Source organism: Rhinolophus sinicus, chromosome X, assembly GCF_036562045.2.
Source record: "Rhinolophus sinicus isolate RSC01 chromosome X, ASM3656204v1, whole genome shotgun sequence".
NCBI lineage: Eukaryota > Metazoa > Chordata > Mammalia > Chiroptera > Rhinolophidae > Rhinolophus > Rhinolophus sinicus.
Genome location: NC_133768.1, coordinates 70,082,121 through 70,094,574, shown reverse-complemented (window position 1 = coordinate 70,094,574; position 12,454 = coordinate 70,082,121). Strand labels below are relative to the sequence as shown.

At 44.4% G+C, this 12,454-nt stretch overlaps 1 long non-coding RNA gene across 2 annotated transcripts in view; it reads left to right on the top strand.

The window, feature by feature from the left end:
- Window positions 1-10,202, top strand: part of LOC141569626 (uncharacterized) — a 29,641-nt gene extending 19,439 nt beyond the window's left edge. The window contains exon 3 of one of the 2 annotated variants that reach the window (XR_012493321.1): window positions 6,152-10,202. This is a non-coding gene — a long non-coding RNA (uncharacterized LOC141569626). Of the gene's footprint in view, window positions 1-6,089 lie in introns of both variants that reach the window. The other variant, XR_012493322.1, reaches the window with a different exon arrangement.
- The last annotated feature ends 2,252 nt before the right edge of the window (window positions 10,203-12,454 follow it).

The window sequence follows — 12,454 nt, the reverse complement described above, 5'->3', positions numbered from 1 at the left end:
CCCAGCTCAAGAGGCACAAGACTCAACACACCCAGAGGCCAACTCCAGACCAAACCAGAGTATTACCGGGTTTGACCTACAAGTGAAACACCCAGAGGGAATTCTCTACAGGCACAAGAGCCCATAGGGGCCAAGCCTCATTTGAGTGGTCAACCCAGCAGAACATCCACTGTAGGCGAGCCAAGTCTCACAACTAGTCAGCCTAGGAGTCAATCCCACCTGCTGGCAAGCCAAAAGCAATTCAAGAGCAATTTTAACAGGACAATATACACAACACAAGAGTCACCTTTGGAGCACATGCACAGGAGAAGAAGGAAGTGGTGCAAGTCAAATATAAAGGATACATACTACATAACATAACCCAGCAAAACCAAGAACCCTAGGGGATCTACCTAATACATCGGAGCAAACACGGAGAGTCAGCCAGAATGGGGAAACAAAGAAACATGTCCCAAATAAAAGAACAGAAGAAACCTCCAGAAATGGAACCAAATGAAATAGAGGTAACCAACATATCAGAGACAGAGTTCAGAACACTGATGATAAGACTGTTTAAGGAGCTTAGTGATGACATCAAGAAGGATAGAGAAATCATGAAGAACAACCAGTTAGAACTAAAGAACACAATAACTGAAATAAAGAACACACTTGAAGGAATTACCAGCAGGTTAGATGAAGCAGAGGACTGAATCAGCGACTTAGAAGACAAATTAGCAGAGATCACCCAAACGGAACAACAAAAAGAAAAAAAGAATTAAAAACAATGAAAATGGTTTAAGACACCCCTGGGATAACATCAAGCGCAACAACATGCGCATCACAGGAATACCAGAAGGTGAAGAGAGGGAGCAAGGGATCAAGAACATATTTGAAGTAATAATATCCGAAAACTTCCCTAACCTGGTGAAGGAAACCGACATACAAGCCCGGGAAGTGCAGAGTTCCAACCAGGATAAACCCAAACAGGTCCCCACCAAGACACATTATAGTTAAAATGGCAAAGGTTAAAGACAAAGAGAGAATCCTAAAAGCAGCAAGAGAAAGACAGCGGGTTACATACAAATGAACTCCTATAAGACTATCAAATGACTTTTCTATAGAAACATTGCAGTCCAGGAAGGAGTAGGACGTGGTACTCAAAGTGATGGAAAACAAAGGCCTACAACCTAGATTGCTTTATCCAGCAAGGCTGTCATTTAAAATTGAAGGAGAGAAAAAGAGCTTCCCAGAAAAGAATAAGCTAAAGGAATTTATTACCACCAAGCCAGCATTGCAGGAAGTATTAAAAGGGCTTCTGTAAACAGAAGAAAGATGAAAACAATCTAACTACAAATTTTTAAAAAATGGCAATGACTATGTACCTATCAATAATCACTTTCAATGTAAATGGATTAAATGCTCCAATCAAAAGACATAGGGTGGCTGAGTGGATAAGAAAGCAAGACCCTTGTATACGCTGTATACAAGAGACTCACCTCAGATCACAAGACACACACGGGCTGAAAGTGAAGGGTTGGAGTAAGATATTTCATGCAAATGGAAATGAGAAAAAAGCTGGAGTTGCAATACTTATATCTGACAAAATAGACTTTAAAATGAAGAATATATTAAAAGACAAAGATGGGCACTATATAATAATAAAGGGATCGATCCGACAAGAGGACATAACCCTAGTAAACATCTATGCACCCAACATAGGAGCACCTAAATATATAAAACAGATATTGACTGACATAAAGACAGAGATCAACAGTAACACTATCATAGTAGGGGACTTCAACACACCTCTGACAACAAGGGACAGGTCTTCCAGACAGAAAATCAATATGGAAACAACGGCCTTAAATGACACATTGGACCACTTGGATTTAATCGATATTTTCAGAGCATTTCACCCCAAAGCTGCAGAACACATTCTTCTCAAGCGCACATGGAACATTTTCCAAGATAGACCACATGTTAGGCCACAAAACAAGTCTTGATAAATTTAAGAAAATTGAAATCATACCAATTGTCTTCTCTGACCACAGTGCTATGAAATTAGAAATCAACTACAGGAAAAGAACTGGAAGACACACAAATTCATGGAGGCTGAGTAACATGTTACTAAATAATGAATGGGTCAACCATGAGATCAAGGAAGAAATCAAAAGATACCTCGAGACAAACGTAAATGAAAACATGACGATCCAAAAACTATGGGATGCAGCGAAAGTAGTCCTAAGATGGAAGTTCGTAGCATTGCAGCCCTACCTAAAGAAACAAGAAAATCATTAATCAACAGTTTATTTTCACACTGCCCAGTCAGATAAAATTACTCCTGTCCCATAGTCGTTAAATACAATGGTTAGATAAAGAGAGGCGGACATGGTCTGGGCATTCCTGAAGCTCTAGATCCTTCTCTTACAAGCTGTGTGAACTTGGGCAAAGTTAGTTCAGCTCTCTGGGCTTCTGCTTCCTAATTGGTAAAATACAGTAATAACAGGAGGTCACTCATAGGGTTGTGGTGAGAACTGAATGAGTGAACATTTCCAAAGTTTAAAACAGTGCCTGGTGCACTGTAAGTGCTGTGCCATAGAATACCATCATAACTGCACCAAACGCTTGTCTGCAACATCTCTTAACAACCTTGTAGATCATTTACTTAAACCATCGTTCCCTCTCAGCCTCTTCACAGGGACTTTCATTCAATTCAGTAGCTTTCGGCTACTTTACCCATGTGAAGGAGGAGAGAATAAAATGCTTTAAGAGCTAAATGATTCCTCTCAGAACAGGAAGTGTCTTTGCATTAGGAGCACACCTGCAGGGACGCTTGCTTAGCTTGGAATGTTAGTGAGGCTCTCTGAACCCAGCTGAGATGGCCTGGGCCTAGAGGAAGACAGCAGCTAAATTCTGCAGAAGGAAATCTGGAGCTTGGGAGCTGCTAAGCCAAGGAGGTGAGGGAGTCCAGGGACCAGGGAGGAGGCTGAATGGAAGAAAAGTTTGAGTGAAACTATCCTGAGATTCTTTTGTGTAATTTACTGATTGATTCATTTTTTTATTGGTTGGCCTTTAAAAAATTATTTTAACATTGTTTAGTGTAGCATAGGGTCAATGAAAATGAAACAGCCTTCAAACTCAGAATGGGAAAAAGTAAAGACAAAAGTTCCCCCAACTCCCTGCAGCCCAGTCTGGTGTGTGTTCTTCCAGGTCTACTTTAATACAAACACAAATATATATGTCCTTGTTCTTTTCCTATGAAAGTCAGGTCATGGAAGGCACTTGGTTCTGAGATTCTCTTTCATGCTGTCTGCTGGACTGGCACCGGTACTCCAGGCATGGGAAAAAATCAGAACAAAAATGGTGTTCAGTGTTTGTTAATAGAATTGTTAGGGCTCTTTGTATATAGTACCATGTCATCTGAAATAATGAGAGTTTTACTTCTTCCTTTCCAATTTGGATGCATTTTACTTCTTTTTCTTGCCTGATTGCTTTGGCTAGGACTTCCAGTATTGTGTTGACAAAAACTGATGAAAGTGGGCATCCTTGTCTTGTTCCTGATCTTAAGGAGAACGTTTTTAGCTTTTTCCTGTTGAGTATGATGTCAGCTGTGGGTTTGTCATTATATGGCCTTTATTATGTTGAGGTATGTTCCCTATATTCCCACTTCGCTGAAGTGTTCATCATAAATGGATGCTGGAGTTTGTCAAAGGCTTTTTCTTTATCTATTCATATGACCATATGATTTTTATTTTTCATTTTGTTTATATGGTGTCACATTAATTGGTTTGCAGATATTGAACCAAACTTGCATCCCAGGAATAAATCCCACTTGATCATGGTATATGATCTCTTTAATGTATTGCTGTATTCGGTTTGCTAATATATTGAGGATTTTTGCATCTATGTTCATCAGGGATATCAGCCTATAGTTTTCTGTTTTTGTAATGTCTTTGTCTGGTTTTAGAATCAGGGTAATGGTGGCCTTGTAAAATGAGCTTGGGAGCATTCCCTCCTCTTGAATTTTTTGGAATAGTTTGAGAAGCATAGGTGTTAATTCTTTGAATGTTTGCTAAAAATTTACCTGTGAAGACATCTGGTCCAGGACTTTTATTTGTTGGAAGTTTTTTGATTACTGATTTGATTTCATTAGTAGTAATCGGTTCTAATTTTCTATTTCTTCTTGATTCAGTCTTGGAAGAGTGTATGTTTCTAGGAATTTATCCGTTTCTTCCAGATTGTCCATTTTGTTGGCATATAATTGTTTCTAATATTTTCCTACAATCCTTTGTATTTCTATGGTGTCAGTTGTCAGTTCTCCACTTTAATTTCTGATTTTATTTATTTGGGTCCTCTTTCTTTGTTTCTTGATGAGTCTGGTTAAAGGATTATCAATTTCATTTACCTTTTCAAAGAACCAGCTCTTGGTTTCATTGATCTTTTGTATTGTTTCTTAGACTCTATTTTAACTCTGATCTTTATTATTTCCTTTCTTCTATTCACTTTGGGCTTTGTTTATTGTTTCTTTCTACTTTTTTTAGCTGTAAGTTTAGATTGTTTATTTCAGCTTTTTCTCATGTCTTGAGGTAGGCCTGTATTGCTATGAATTTCCCCCTTAGGACTGCTTTCATTGTCACATAGATTGGGCTCGTCGTGTTTTCCTTTTTATTTTTCTCAAGTTATCTTTTGATTTCTTTCTTGATCTCATTGTTGACCCATTCATTGTTTAGTAGCATGTTAGTTAGCCTCCATGTGTTTATGTGTTTTTCAGTATTTTTCTTGTAATTTATTTCTAGTTTCATATCATTGTGGTCAGAGAAGATGATTGATATGATTTCAATCTTCTTAAATTTACTGAGACTTGTTTTATGGCCTAACATATGGTCTATCTTGGGAAATGTTCCATGTGCACTGGACAAGAATGTATATTCTGCTGCTTTGTAGCAAAATGCTCTAAAATATCAATTAAACCATCCAGTCTAGTGTGTCATTTGAGGCCACTGCTTCCTTGTTGATTTTCTGTCTGGAAGATCTATCCATTGGTGTCAATGGGTGTTAAAGTCCCCTACTGTGATTGTATTATTGTTGATCTCTCCAATTATATCTGTTGATATTTGATTTATATATTTGGTGCTCCGTGTTGGGTGCATAAATATTTATAAGGGTTATATCCTCTTGATGGATTGACCCCTTTATCATTATGTAATGTCCCTTTTTGTCTTTTAATACAGCCTTTGTTTTAAAGTCTATTTTGTCTGATACAAGTATTGCTATCTCAGCTTTTTTTTATTCCCTTTATGCCATTTGGGCCTATGAAAGATAAAGTAAGACTGCTCTACTTTCAGATACTGGGGAAACCTGTATTTGATTTTATATGCTATTTTAAATGTAATTTGTTTAAGTTTCATTTTAAGTGATTGCTGATGGTATATAGAAATATAAGTGATCTTTTGATACTGATTTTGTGTACTGATTTTGTTAATCTCCCTTAATAATTGTAAATAGTAATTGCTATTAATTTATATGGAAAAATTTTTGAGAATTGCAACTCTAAAGATGAGGAACTAATGCCACATGCAAAAAAGTTGAACCTCAGAAACATAATTGTAAAGGAAATGAGCCAGATACAGAAGGATACATGCACTATAGTTCTATTTATACAAAGTTCACAAACAAGACAGTAGTGTTTGAGGATTCATATTTGAGTGGTGAAGCTCTAAAGAAAGGCAAGGTAAAAGCCTTAGTTCACTGGTGTGTTTTCCTTTAGAGGAAAGAGGTTGTGATTGGGCAGAGGACTCACAGATATTTCAGGAGTTCTGGCAATGTTCTCTCGCTTGATTTTTGTGGTGGTGGTTTGCTTTATAACTTCTTAAGCTATATATTTACACTTTATGCACTTCTGGCTTTTCTACTTTAAATAAGAATGTTTTAGATCCTGGACATAATATTAGGATCTACCTCAGGGTTTATTGTGAGAATAAAATGAAACCATGTAGAGCTCTTAGAATATGCCTGGCACTTTGTTGTAAGACCTTAATAAATGTTAGCTGTTTAAACACAATAAAAGTTTGCTGTTATTGTTTTTCTTACTTGTTGCCACTATTTCTCAGGTTGCTGTTTGTCTTTTATGTCTGTTAATTCTGTCTTCTGGGTTATTGGTGTGGACCCCAAGAAGAAAGATTCATTTGCTGTGAACACTGAGAAGAAATTTATCTGCTGAGATGGATTCCCCATGGTCAACCAAGGGCCCAAATTTTATAAATAAATGCCTAGCAGCCATTTGCTGACAAGGGCTTCTCATGTACTCTGTATACCGGGAAGAATCTCAGACTGAATTCTCAGCTTCCTGCACTATGCCCTGTTCGTTTCCACTGTCTGAATTAACCATTGCATGGAAATACTGGTTGTCGTGCGGGATGGCCTGCGGGGTCTCTGGTCCCGCTCCCCACATAAGAACGCAGGATATGGTGAGACCAAAAAGGAACACCCACGGAGCCGTAGGTAGGGGAGTCATACCACTATGGTCTCACTGGAGGCTGGGCCCAGCGGACGCGCGACCTGCCGTCCGCCTTTCCGCCAACCGACCTACCGACGACTCTCCCCACTCTCCTCGACTCTGTTCTTCCCCTCTCCGCTCTCCTCTTCTGCTCTCTTCGGCTCTGCTCTGCTCTGCTCAGCTCCTCGGCAATCCTTCGTGGCCACAGCAGTTATACCGGCGGCCAATCGGCTAACTGGCCACAGCCGACGGCCAATCAGCCACAGCCGACGGCCATCCACCACCCGAGCCAGCACCCTTCCACATGAGGCCGAGAGCCTGTAAACTACTCTCTGGGGCTCTGTCCCCACACTCCACCCCTACAGAGTCTCGCCTCACAATCTACGCAACAAGCGTCTTCCGCGAGGGTCCCTGTGCCGTATTAGCCTACTTACACCTACGGACAAAAAGAAACGGTAGTCTTAGGAACCAACAATGGCAAATCCCTTCCATCTGGGAGGATACATGCTAGCTTTTTGTCCTGGGAAAGGAGGGTCGCTGCCACTGGCACCTTTCCCGGTTTGTGGTACCAGACCTTTATGGCAGTACTTGGGGTCCCTTGCATAGTTTCAACATGTAACAGAACAGGGGACCCCATAATAGGCCATAGTGAGAGTACATAGTTTCCTCGCAAAATCATCCCGGTATCGGGACCTCTGTATACTACAGTCACTTGCGGTGGCCACTCAGCCACCACCCCTGGCGTCACCTTATTTAACTCCCTATAGTCCACAGTCATTCACCAGGTCCCATCTGGCTTCTTGACAGGCCATACTGGGGAGTTAAAGGGACTGTGCGTTGGCCTCACAATATGTGCCTTCTCCAATTCCAATATCGTACGACCAATCTCCTCCTGTCCTCCTGGCAGGCGGTACTGTTGCACTGTAACCACGTGCCAGGGCTGTGGCAACATTTGAGGAGGGTGGTGAGCATGCCCGTGTGTCACCGCTTTCACCACCCGGATCCGGAGATGGAACTCTCCTACCGACGTCTGTAAGCTGAGGCCATGTAGCACGTCCACCCCTAGAATATATTCTGGAACGGGGGAGACATAAACCTTGTAGGTACGAGGAGGAAGCCTTCCTATACCCAGTGGTAAGGAAACGGCTTTCACAGTCACAGTTTTTCCCCCGTAGCCATCAATGCAGACTGCTGGTCCAGGGAACAGTTCTGGGTTCCCATAAATGAGACTGCAGTCGGCGCCAGTGTTAACTAGAGCCAAAACCCTCTGTACATTCAAAGGGGACCAATGTATGGACAGTTCCACGTGGGGCCTCCGGTCCCTGCTCGTCCCCTCTGACCAGGTACCTTGGCCCCACCCCTAATCAAGCTGAAAGGAGTCGGCCTCAAGCGGCTGCATGAAGTCCTGGAGGGACACGGGTCGCGCTTTCCCAGACTCCTCCTTTATGCTTCTCCGGAATTGTTGTTCCGGACGCAACTGTTTCCAAAGTTCCAGCAGGAGTGCATTGGGTTGTCGGTCTATTTTTTTCCTATCGACCCCTGCTGCCACGAGATCACGCCACATCTGTGCGCATGTTACACTCTGAGGCCCGCGACCTCGCCCCTTTACCTTTGGTTTGGGCTTCCAGGTTTCAACTGTGCGGACCTCCTGTCTTAACTTCCTTCGCCTCCGGCTTTCAACATCCCCTAGGGTGGCCATGGCAGTTGTAACTTCATGGATCCGCCGCCCTACATAGGGTGTAAGAATAGCAACCAAGGATCCAAAAGCACTCGCAGGTGCAGTATCCAAAACCAGATCTCTCATGCTGGCAGTAAAAAGCTCGTCATCTGGGCCCTGCATGTTGAGGTTAAAAATAGCATGTCTCATACCCATTTCACGGATTATTTGTGTAAGTTCTGTATATGACTGCCATTGACTCACAGTGTCTGGCAGCTCACCAGCCTGTCCCCATACTGTGCGTACCGCAGCAGTGAGCCACGCCATTAGAGAATGGTTACCCTGGTTGTTGGCCAACCTATGGCAGTTTTGTAACCTTTGTCACAGGGACGGATGCACTGTCATGAAGGCTAGCTTTTCCATCTCGCCTGGGGAGCAGAGAATGCTGTCTGCTCCCTCATCCCATAAACGTAATAGCCAAGCCGAGACTGGCTCTCCAGGGCGCTGTCTGTACTGCCTCCCCAGCTCCTGCAACTCAGTGGGAGTGTATAGGGTGTAGGTTGTGAACTCAGTCACAGCTGGGTTGCCAGCAGCAATGCCCCCAGGGCCCAAAGGTTGCTCATGTTTTACCCTTTGCTTAAAGATTGACCGGGCTTGGGGGTTGGGAGCTACATTATCTCCACTTGCTTCCTCCGCCTCTGCCTCAGAGTCTCCACTTTGGGGCCCGTGTTCTAACAGGCGGACTCGGGCTTCCAGCGCTTCCAACCGGGACACCTGGTCCGGCACCTGGGCCATTTCATTAAGCGCATTTTCCGTGTTGAGACTCAAGGCCGTGAGGAACATCCAGCCCACGCGGCCGGCTGTAGCCTTCTCCTCCTCCGGCAACCGCTCAGCCAGAGCCTGCAGGGCCCTCTCCACACTGGCCGGAGAGCCGTCCATGTCCTCCCACCCCTCCTTGGGGGTCCAACTCCTGAGAACAGTGGCCACCGGACACCATACACTGTGTGGGGGCCACACGTCCTCCTGCCCAGAGTCAGACGCCATTCCTACCTGGTCGGAATCTTGCTCACCGTGCCAGGTGTCTGAGTGGGTGGAGGCCTCCTTGTAAGATGTCCACCACCCTCGGAGCTTAAGGCCGCAGCAGATCAACAAAAGGAGGACAACGCCTTCTATGGCCAAGAAGGTGGTGTGCCAGCTGGAGGCTTGTGTCTCCCAGGCTGACCGCGCCTCCCGTTCCCGGTGTCGCTCCTCATGGGCATTCCGAAGCTGGGCTCTCACACGCACAAACTGCTCCACCATGCTTCGGTAGGTTTTGGCCGGCACCGTACCCTGCTCGCTGTGCCATTTGTCGTGCGCAAGACCCTGCTCGCTCCGCCTTTTGTCGTGCAGGAGACCCTCCTCGCTGCGCCATTTGTCGTGCGGGACGGCCTGCGGGGTCTCTGGTCCCGCTCCCCACATAAGAACGCAGGATATGCTGAGGCCAAAAAGGAACACCCACGGAGCCATAGGTAGGGGAGTCATACCACTATGGTCTCACTGGAGGCTGGGCCCACCGGACGCGTGACCTGCCGTCCGCCTTTCCGCCAACCGACCGACCGACGACTCTCCCCACTCTCCTCGACTCTGTTCCTCCCCTCTCCGCTCTCCTCTTCCGCTCTCTTCGGCTCTGCTCGGCTCCTCGGCAATCCTTCGTAGCCACAGCAGTTATACCGGCGGCCAATCGGCTAACCGGCCACAGCCGACGGCCAATCAGCCACAGCCGACGGCCATCCACCACCTGAGCCAGCACCCTTCCACGTGAGGCCGAGAGCCTGTAAACTACTCTCTGGGGCTCTGTCCCCACACTGGTTTTGTCTTTTTACCAATGGACCGAGACCTGCCCTGTGCAATGAGAACTGCACAATTTGGATACCGCATTTATATAAAACAGAGCTAATTGAGAACCTGGGTGGGAACTTTCACTGTAAAAGACAGCCTCCCCTTTATCTCGGTGGAACACAATTTAGGTTGCTACCTGAATGTGTGTCTCACTGGCTGCAGCTCCTTTTTGCTTAAATAAATGCTTTTTATTCTTTATTACAGTCTGAAATTAATTTTGATTTATATTGGCTTTCCTTTACAATTTATCCCATCACTCTTAACCATAGAAAGCCTCCAATCAAGAGATTTAATATTTGTTTTCTCAGTTTTAAAAGGGGTTGCTTTTGAACATTTGATTATTTTTATTCCTTTTATAACAACAAATATATTATTAAAGAATTAGTACACACTTGCATAAAATCTATATTTATTTCCAAATTGATCTGGAATTCCTATTTAGTATCATGGGAGAAAGTAAACATATTTGTTCTAATTAGATACTGAAGTCCTCCTAGCACTGCTAATTAAAGAGTTCATCCTTTCCCCCATTGACTTCTGCAGCTGTTTCCGCTTGCATATGTTAAATGCACAACCATTTGCACCTAAAGCAAAGACAGGAAACAACAACATAGTGCTTGAATGGAATGTGCTAATACAACTGAAGGTGGAGAGGGGATGGTTGCCAGGCAGCAGGTGGGCTAGCTGCAACTCAGAGGGAAAGAAAAAGAAAGGTAGAAAAAAAGCCTCTTTTCTGTCAAGTGTTCCTTAAAGATTCCATCCTTGTGTGTGACACGGAAGCCACTTGCTCTCCTGACGTTTGGCTAATCACTTCATGTGCATAAACCCAGTCTCCTCATGCATCACGTGTGGATGGTAATAGTACCCACATCATAGTACGTGACAGCTAACCCGACTAAGGAGCACAGGTTCTTTCAGTCTCCACCACTAACTAGCTGCCTGACCCTAGGTAGTCTCCTAATTTTCCAGCCTGTTTCCTTATCTGAAGTATATGGCAACTAATAGTAATTAATATTAATAGTAAATTCGAAAGCAAGAGTGATAGCTGTCTTATGGTATGGGCTTGCTAAAAGGATTAAAGCGCTACTGCATTTAAAGGGTGCCTGGCACCTAAATAAGCTTTCAAAAATTCACAGTTGTGATTTTAATTTTCATCCCTATTATGGAAGGGTCAGGAAGAGAAACAAGATTCAGCAAAGGATATTGAGAAGTAGGCACCAAAAAGGTCGGGGTTGTCCAAGACAAGGTTGTCATGGAAACCAAGAAGGGAAACTACTAGAAGGATGGAGATAATGTGAAAGGTCATTCAAAGGCTAGTTTCTCCTGACAAAAGACTCATTTCACCTGAGTGACTTATGAGAATGAAGGGGAAAAGGAAGGAATAAAACCTATAATCCTAAATGAAGGCTGTCAGACACAAAATTCTCTAAAAGCCTTCCTTTGGCTAACTCCCTTAGTCTGATCTGAGTGCCCAGGTGTCCCATGTCTTCCAAATGGGCAAAATACATATTTCCAGAATAAAGGAAAAGCCAGTGTCACACAAGTGAAGTAAAGGATTAGGTTTGCATCATTTTGGTGAAATAAAAATTTAGACAATTTCAAGTTTACACAACAGCGAAGAGGATGAGGGAAGGCCAAAAGGAGGTGAATCACAGAACAATTTTCAAAGCAGTGATCTGTACTGAATCCCCAAGCTGACTCCAATGAAAAGGAGGGTGGTGGAAGGTATAGCAACTATTTTCATTTTTACTTTATTTGGGCCCAGAAAGAAATTATGACAGTATAAACTGTTTATCTGAGTAAATCATTCAATGTGGGGAGGAAGTGGAATATTATTGCACTCTGAGATAGAAGAGAGGACAGACATTTCCCTCACCACCCATCCTTATTTAGGTGCAGGTAAAACTTGGGGGAGAAGGCCCTTGGCAGGACAGCTGGGGAATGTTGGGGGTCCCTGTGGCTTTGGGCCTGCAAGCGGAGCTACTTCCTTCCTGGCAGTGGAGGAGGGGCCACTTTGGGCTCTGGAGAGATGGAGGTGGCTGCTGCCAAGGGCCTAGAAGTGCTCCAGAGGGATGCAAGAACAGGGCCTCTTGAGCCTTTGCTCCTCCTGGCCAGTTCTCAGGTAAAGGGTCCCAGGCAGATGGGACCTCCCAGTCTCCTGGCCATGTGGGTTAGGAGTGAGGCCTAAGGCAAACATGGAATGTGGGGGTAGGGAGGGGTGATGGCAGAGCAGGAGAGGCTGAGCTTCCCCCCCCCACCACCAAGAGAGTGTGGCTTAGGGTGGGGGGGGGTTGTGAGGACAGATGATTGTGGGGTGATGGATGGAACAGGAGTGAGAAGCCAGGGAGGAGCTGATGGGGGAGGGGGGATTCTGAAAGGAGAAGCCCTTGAAGGCAGATTTCAGGTGCAGCAGCCCAGAGAAGGCTGCAGTGGGCTTCTGGCAG